Below are 8885 nucleotides of genomic sequence, written 5' to 3' on the forward strand. Positions count from 1 at the left end.
AACAATTCAGTTCTACACAATGGAAAAACACAGTGGTTTCAAGGACACTGCAGCCAAGCAAGCTTATGGAGCTGAGCAGAAGCCGAGAAGCACATGAGAGCTGTAAATGACTGGACTTGTGGGCCTGTCAGACATTCTGTGTCTCCGCAATGAGAGCAGGCTCTGGCTCCTGGTGAGAGACTGGCTGTTGGAGACAGACAGATGCCTCCAGAGTGAGGCACTCACTCAACTTCTAACATGAAGGTAAAGGTCACAAAGAAATGTACTCAAAAAGCAAAAACATAACTGTAACCCCTCTGGACATCACCTTTATAATAACAATTTTAAAAATAAAGGAAAAAGAAAAAGAAGAAGAATTCCATAAACAATTCACATGGAGAAAAGCCTTGCTCATTTCATATCCAAAATTACATAGTGAGTTTTAAGAGTCAGCAGAGCATTCTGCATCATCATCATCTCCAAAACCCAAACAAATGAGTAACCACAAGACTCAAAGGATAAAACCGGAATTCATTTGGCTCTGAGTTCAATTTACCTTTCAGGCACTGGACAGGAAATGGAAAAACCAATCATTGAATTGTCCTTTATGTTTTGTGGGAAATACATTTTCATGGAAATGACTAAAATAAGAGACAAGAACACATGAAGAAAAGAAGAAGATGATTAGATTTCCCTTGCTCAAAAAGGAGTTGAAATCATGGTTACTTTTAAACTATAATCCCAAGATGAACTGGCATCTCTACAATTTAAAATATTAAAACAGAAACAGCTGCAATTGAAAAAAGTTATGAAAAGGAATTGTTGGTAAGGACAAAGAGCAATTAGAACTCTCATGCATCCAGATGGCTATAAAAAGCAGATTTTTTAAAGTTAAATGCAAACTTACTATATGAACCATGATTTTCTTCTAGGAATCTACCCCAGAGACAAAAACATATTCATCCATGCAAAGATATGTATGTGAATGTTCAGAGCAGCAATGTTTATAATATTAGTCTTCATAGTGAAACAGTAGAAATATCTACCAATAGTAGAATAAAGAAATCTGTTAGATTCATACAATGGAATGTTATTCAACAATGATAAAGGAACAAAACAATCTGAAGATTACAAAGCAGATGAACCTCAAACATTAAATTAAGTGAAAGGCACTAGGTATAAAAAGAAAAATCACACATATGGTGTATGCACTGATAGAAAGGGCAGGTCCATAGTAAGGACAGACCAGTGTTTCTCTGAAATGTTGCTATAGGGGTTGGGGCAGGGCAAGTATCAAGGTTTTATAACAAATGTGCATAGAGTATGATACAAAAAATAGAAATGTTCTAAAACTAGATTGTGATGATGACTGCATAATCTCTGTTGGCTAAAATTTCCTGAATGCTACACTTAAATTGGGTCAATTTTATGGTGTGTGAATTAGAACTTAAAAAAAAGTGCTGTCTTTACCAAAAAAGAGAAGCAGAATATACAAAGAAAGAAGGAATCAATATTTCAGCAAATAGTGTTGGGGATACTCACTACATATTTAGGAGAAAGAAAGCTGTCTGCTTAAATTCAGACTTATTTTACAGACACCAAAATAAACTAATTTTATATTTAGCCAAACCATAAAAACTATCATATGAAGGGGGAAAATAGTTAATAGGTCTAATATAAGGAAAGATTAAGTATAAAAGCCAATAGGTGGGAAAAAAGGAAGAAAAATATTTTGGGAAAACATTTTTATTTATCTGTGTACAAAAATATCAAATAAAGACGAAAGATAAGCCAACAATCTGTACTTGTTACAAATATGACAGGGTTCATTTCTTTCATGTTTAAATATAAGATTGAAGAAAAATATAAACATTGGCAATTCTCAGAAGAAAGTGCCCCAGCGCAGACTAAGCTAAAACCACAAGGGAAGTTCACATCCTCAGCCCAGCATCTCACTTCTTATGGGGGGATCTGCTTTTGTTTATATATGCCTCCTATGCAAACATTCAGTCAAAGTGAATATGCACATCTTGGTTTCTCAGGGTCCCTGTCCACAATGATGCTGGGATGGGAATCAGCTGGCAATTCTGGCCCCCCCTCTCTTTGAAGACCTCTCTTCCTGGAGGAATGGCTAACTCACAAATGTACAGAAACCACTTCTTGTATATATGTATCATATATACATAACGCACATCAACCTACACACACACACCACACCAAATCAAATGCACCATACAATTCCATAGAAATACGTACATTCATAAAAGTGACCTCTGGCTTAAGTAGTCCCTGTTTTCCTCCATGCAAAAGATGGCAAGCAATCATAAAGATGGTGTTTCACTTGAAGTAAGAGTGAGGGAAACTCAGAGAGAAGGAATCAAAATCTGTGTCTGATCTGCTCCTGGGCTGATACTGCTTCGTCTAGTATAGGATTGCCATCTTCGAGCCATCTTCTACTCCTAAGCAGTGTTGGCTTAGCTCATCCCAGACTATAGAAGAAAGGCCAAAAGAGAATGAAGCAGTTGGTCCAAAGACCAGAGGAGAACAAAGCAATTAGTACATTATGTTTTGTACACTGAGAAAAATGTCTAAGCTGGATGCTTTATTTTTAATATATATTTTTATTGTAAAGATACTGTACAGAGGGGTTACAGTTCCATGAGTAAGGTAATGAGTACATTTCCTATCATGCATTTTTACCTCCTCCTTTGTTTTTCCCCTACCGTCCCTTCCTTCCCCACCTCTTCACTTCCTCTCCCCCACCAAATTGTAAAGTTCATTTTCAACATAGTGTATTGTACATCTCATTGTTACAATAGGTCAACCTCTATCCTTATTTCAGCATTTTGTTATTTCCCTTCCCCTCCCCGTATACATTAGAAAAATGCATATATGAGATGTAGGATACTGGAATCTACTACAGTGAAAACACGGGTTATACTATAGAAGAACATACAAAAGAAACAAAAAAATCACATAGTACATTATAAGTACATTAAGAACAACAACAACAAAGATAAAACCTCTTGTGTCCCTATCTTGGGGTTCATTTCACTTAGCATCATCTTATATGGTCATCTGTACATAGCTTTTGACTTTTTCAGCTTGTCCTAGAAATATACTAGTTATTGCAGATAAGGGAAACCATGGGACCTATGTTTCTTTGGGCCTGGCTTCCTTCACTTAATACAATTTTTTCCAAGTCTTTCCATTTCCTAACCAATGGGGCAGTGTCATTCTTTCTGATGGAGGAAATAAGAATGGCCAATAGACACATGAAGAAATGCTTAACTTCTCTAGCCATAAAAGAAATGCAAATCAAAACAACATTGAGATTCTACCTCACCCCAGTTAGAATGGCTATGATCAAGAATTCTAAAAACAGCAGATGCTGGAGGGGATGTGGCCAAAGGAAATCCTATTGCATTGTTGGTAGTAATATAAACTTGTTCAACCACTTTGGAAAGCAGTATGGAGGTTCCTCAAAAGACTATACATAGAGCTCCCCTATGACCCAGCAATCCCACTTTTGGGCACTTACCCAAACTATCACAAACAAGGCCATACTAAAGCTACCAGCTCATCTCTGTTTATCACAGTATTATTCACCATAGCTAAGATATGGAACCAACCCAGATGCCCCTCAGTAGATGAATGGATCAAGAAAATGTTTTAAATAGGGATACAGGTGGTCCCACTGCAACAATGAGATGTATAAGTCGTTATGTCAAAAAAGGAACTTCACAACTTTGGGAACTTTACAACTTTGGTGGGGTGGGGGGGGTGGCGAGTGGGGGGGGAAGGGGAAACAAAGGAGGAGGCAACAATGCTTGATAAGAAATGTACTCATTATCTTGCCCATGTAATTGTAACCCTCTGTATGGTATTTTCACAATAAAAAAAATAAGAAGTAAACTATTGTTTATTGTAATAAAAAGAGATGGTGCAAACAGTGTAAAAAATGTGATGCATACACACACACACACACACACACACACAGTGAAATTCTATGGATGCTTTATCTAATATCCAATTTACCCATTCTCTAACCCCAGCTTCCTTGAAAACTTTGCTCCACTCCCACCCTACTCAGGCTGACTCAGTAGTCAGGGAAACCTAAGAAGGTTCATTTCCCCACAGAGACTCTCACTCTGGGGGTCTATGGGGGAGACTTCTGTGACTGATCTGGTAACCCTACAGAAAGTAGCTCCAAGTCCCTAAAATAGGATACATAGATTGCAAACTCAAAACACTTCTAAACATCTCATTTAAATGACAAAAGTGATCTATCAGATGATCTTGAATGTTTTAAATACTTTAAACAGCAGGTAAAACCCTTATGGGATAGCATTATAATGAGGATATAATGAGAACAGCTACCATAAACACATGTAAATATTTACAGAAATGTGAACACCTGGGGTCTTAATTGGCTTTTCTGGATCTCTTTCAGTGTGTGTGTGTGTGTGTGTGTGTGTGTGTGTGTGTATGTGTATGTGTGTGTGTGTGTGTGAGAGAGAGAGAGAGAGAGAGAGAGAGAAAGCACTGGGGTTTGAACTCAGGGCTTTGTGCGTGTTAGGTAGGTGCTCTGTCGCTTGAGCCACACTCCCAGTTGTTTTTGCTTTAATTTTTCAGATAGTGTCTTGTACTTTCACCTGAGCTAGCCGGGTTCATACTTTCCATGTAGCTGGGATTATAGGTATGTGCCATCACATCTGTTATTCTCTATTTCAATTTTTAAAACTTAGTCTTATTTCTCCCAGAGGTAGTGTTGCTCTTCCGTGACTACAGAGGCACAGCTGCAGGAGTTGCAGCCACTGCCTACAGTTCAGTAATCCAGACAGGCGGCACACCCCTTGGCCCATGTTTTTGAGTTGCCAGATTGACAGCACCTTTTTATAACTGAACTAGTATGTTGCAGCAGAATCTATCCAATCTGTAAAAACTGACCCGTTAAGTTGTTGTAGAATCACAATTTTTCTCCTGCTATGTTTTTTTGAGCATCTTGTTTCACAATACACTAAAGCTAGACTCATACTGGGTTATAAAAGTTAATCATTGAATTCTTAGGAATCTCACAGTTGATTATTAAACACAATCATTATTAAAAATTAAATCATGTTAACTTAGAACTAAGTAACATACAAATAGTAAATGTAGAGCCAGGCACAGTGGCTAGTCAAAAGGCAGAGATGGGAGAGGATTGTGGTTCAAGGCCAGCCTGGGCAAAAAGTTAGCAAGGCTTCCAACTCACTCAATAAATTGGGTGGGGTGGTATGTAAAATGTCATCCATGCCATACTGGAAATGTTAATAGTAGCATTGCAGCCTAGGCTGGCTTGAGCGTAAATGAAAGACTCTGAAACATAAAGTAAAATGGGCTGTGAGTATGGTTTAAATGGTAGATCACTGCCTAGCAAAGACAAGACTTTGAGTTCAATCATCAGTACCACAAAAGAAAGAAAGAAAAAGAAAGAGAGAGAAAGAAAGAAAGAGAAAGAAAGCTTTTTAAAGAAAGAGGAAGAGAGGAAGAAAGAGAGGAACAAAGAAAAGGAAGGAAGGAAAGAAGGAAGGAAGGAAGGAAGGAAGGAAGGAAGGAAGGAAGGAAGGAAGGAAGGAAGGAAGGGAGGAAGTACACATAATGGTCCATGCCTATTGTACCAGCACTCTAGAGACTGAGGCTGGAAGATCATAGGTCACAAGGCCCAACTGAGACTGGCAAAACCCTGTCTTAAAAATAAGCAAAACCACAAAAGTACAAAGGCAATAATGTTCATAATTCAATGCTGCCTAGCTTCTTATTTATTTACTAACATCTATGCTCCTCATAATGTTTATTTTTATTTCTCGTATATCTGTAAGGTAGAAATGCAATATGTTGGTGAGCTCTTGTGCCTATTTTTCTAACTCCAGCAGTGTTCAGTGGCATTATGTTATATAACGTTGAAATCTGACACCATGGGAGAATTTATACCACAGCAGTGGGCCTGCTTCATAGATGAATTCTCCTCCCAGGCAATTATGAGACCATTGCCAGTATAACAATCATCCTTACTCCACAAAAGAATGTGGTGATAAGTCTGCTTTCTTTTTCTGCTTCTTTTATTCTTTTAAATAAATCTACTTTAAAATCTCATGTCCTACAAGAAGTACTAATCCTAAAAAAAAAAAATACTCCAAGAAAGAAACGTTTGATTGATGGACCATCTTCAAACAATACTTATGGTTTCAAAGTCAGCGTATAAAATCTATGCTTTTCAGGAGAAATAAGATCTTATCCTAATCATTGTGGAGTTATATCTTTGAACTAGAGGAGACTTAAAACCAGAAACTGAGTTTAACTAAATCTGTGATCTGTTCTATTGTATCTAATCTAACGATCTAGACTCCCAAGTCTAGTAACACCTGAAATCACAGTGATATAGTGATTGCTAAAGATAAGACAGTGACTACCCTTGATAGCTGATATTAGTCTCCACTGTTTATCAGATCTGGCATTACAGGATTAGAGGTTACCTGCAAAATTGGTGGAGTCTAGTGGACTTTGCTAATAAGAGGGTACTCTTCCAAGAAATTACAATTATAATAAAGAGGTCTTAGCTTATAGAAAGCAACAACTGGCAACAAGACCTCTGGGAGTCTTCGTTACAAAATGTGGACCAGTACCTGGCTCTGAATGGGCACTGAGCTTGTTGTAGGTAGACCCATTAGAGTTAAAGCATGGCATTTCACTGAAATTCGAACTTTTCTTCCTCATCAACCATAAAGGCCAAAAGGCAGACAAAGATCATATGACCTAGCTCCTTGTTCCACCCACTTCTACTGCCAAGCAGCAGGATCTCTTTATATGTTCAACATGAGTATTACTATTAGTTTTGTTTTTGGTACTGGGATTTGAACTCAGGGTGCTATGTTTGCTCTTCATGCTTGCTTAACTGGTACTCTACCACTTGAGGCATGCCTCCAGCACAGCTTTTTGCTGATTATTTGGCGATGAAGTCTCACCGACTTTTCTGCTTGAGCTGGCTTCAAACCTTGATCCTCTAGTGCTCAGCCTCTTGAGTAGCTAGGATTACAGGCATAAATCATGGGTGCCTACACAATTCGAACATTCTTATCTGTCATGTTAAAGTTATGCTTATCTCCCACTTTGCCTGGCAAATCCAATGAGAAAAGGAATGTGAAAATTGTAAGACAAACTAAAGTAATTATTAGCATTTAAAATCTATGTTTCAGCAAGGATATGGATAGCAAAGAGGAACACACCCATTGATTCAAACTGGAATGATGTTAAAGTTAGAGACACTTGTAAACACAGACAGCAAAATCATACTCAGGAATCCTGAGGTCAGACTGACAAAGTCAAGTAGGAAATGTGCTAGAGAAAAATTAATGTAGATAAACAGCAACATTTCAGGAAATAAATAACCTGGAAGCTATAACTCTTAGCTGAAATTTACTAAGAAGGAAGAAGAAGAAAACAGAATAACATAGTAGGAAGAAGACAGGAAGGAGAAACAATAATAGAAAAGGAAGGCTTACAAAGAGAAATAAATGAAAAGGTGAGGGGAAAAAAGAAAAGAAACTTAGCAAGGTTTGTAGCGGTAGCTGAGTACCAGTGGTTTGCATCTACAATCCTAGCTACTCCGGTCCCCTCCACACCCCCCACCCCACTCCCTGAGGGGGCTGGGAATGTGGCTTAGTGGTAGAGTGCTTGCCCAGCATGCATGAAGCCCTGGGTTCGATTTCTCAGTACCACATAAACAGAAAAAAACAGACATAGTGCTGTGGCTCAAGTGCTAGCCTTGAGCAAAAAGAGCACAGGGACAGTATCCAGGCCCTGAGTTCAAGCCCCAGGACTGGTAAAAATAAAAATAAAATAATAATAAACAAAAAAATAAAACCTGGAAGATTGTAATTCAAAGCCAGCCCAGACAGAAAAGTCCAAGGGACTTTATCTCTAACCAATGAACAAAACCTGGGCTGGAGGTAGGACTCAAGTGGTAGAGTAACAGCTGTGAGCCAACAAGCTAGCTGGCATGTAAACTCAAAAGCCCCTGAGTTCAAGACCCAGCACCCATATAAAAAAGGGGAAAAAATGTTGTGGTAAAATATGGTTGCAGTCGCACAAAAGACATAGGGAAATGGGAAGCACAATTACATTATATTCATTTCTTATATTTAAGGAAACATGGTACGCTCTGTTGATGCTGTCCCTCTAGACTACTTTGTACGTACCAAATACCTGGCTAAAGTCAAGAAAGTGTGTTCTGTCTGCATAATCCTTGCAGATGACAGGACCGGGACTACGGGCATGGAGGGGTCCTTCCACTTCTCAGGATGAACCTTTTAGAGTTCTTTGCTATGCTTCTGCCTCTGATCTGGGTGCTGCCAGGGCTGAGGGAATCTCAAAGGCCTGGAGAACAAATAGATTCCTAACCTTACTTGAATTTCGAGGCTTTCTCTTCTGAAAGTAACCTTCTTTTGACATTTGCCTACTTCTGCAGCAGCCCATCAACTCTCTGAAGCCTTAGAGTTTTGCATTTTTCAGTGTTTCTAGTTCTCCTCTCTGTGACAGTTACAGTTAACATAAACAACCCCATCTAACAGTACAGAGCCAAAGGCTAATGTGTTTTAATGGAAATATTTTCAGGCAATACAAAATGAACATTGTCCCCTAAGCTCTCTATCAACTTACTTCTCCAGGTAAAGGCTGTGGAAAGTGGTGTGTAGGATTTCTGGACCTGGCTACGTGCATGCGCGCGCGCGCACACACACACACACACACACACACTCACTAAAGAGCTGAGGTCTGCCCTCTAATTTGTGCAACAGTAGCTATCCTGACCGGAAGTTGTCTGTCCCTGATGACCACACGCACTTCAAGTGGCCTCTTACAGGAATGTA

Source organism: Dipodomys ordii, unplaced genomic scaffold (genome assembly GCF_000151885.1).
Source record: "Dipodomys ordii isolate 6190 unplaced genomic scaffold, Dord_2.0 Scaffold286, whole genome shotgun sequence".
Classification (NCBI taxonomy): Eukaryota; Metazoa; Chordata; class Mammalia; order Rodentia; family Heteromyidae; genus Dipodomys; species Dipodomys ordii.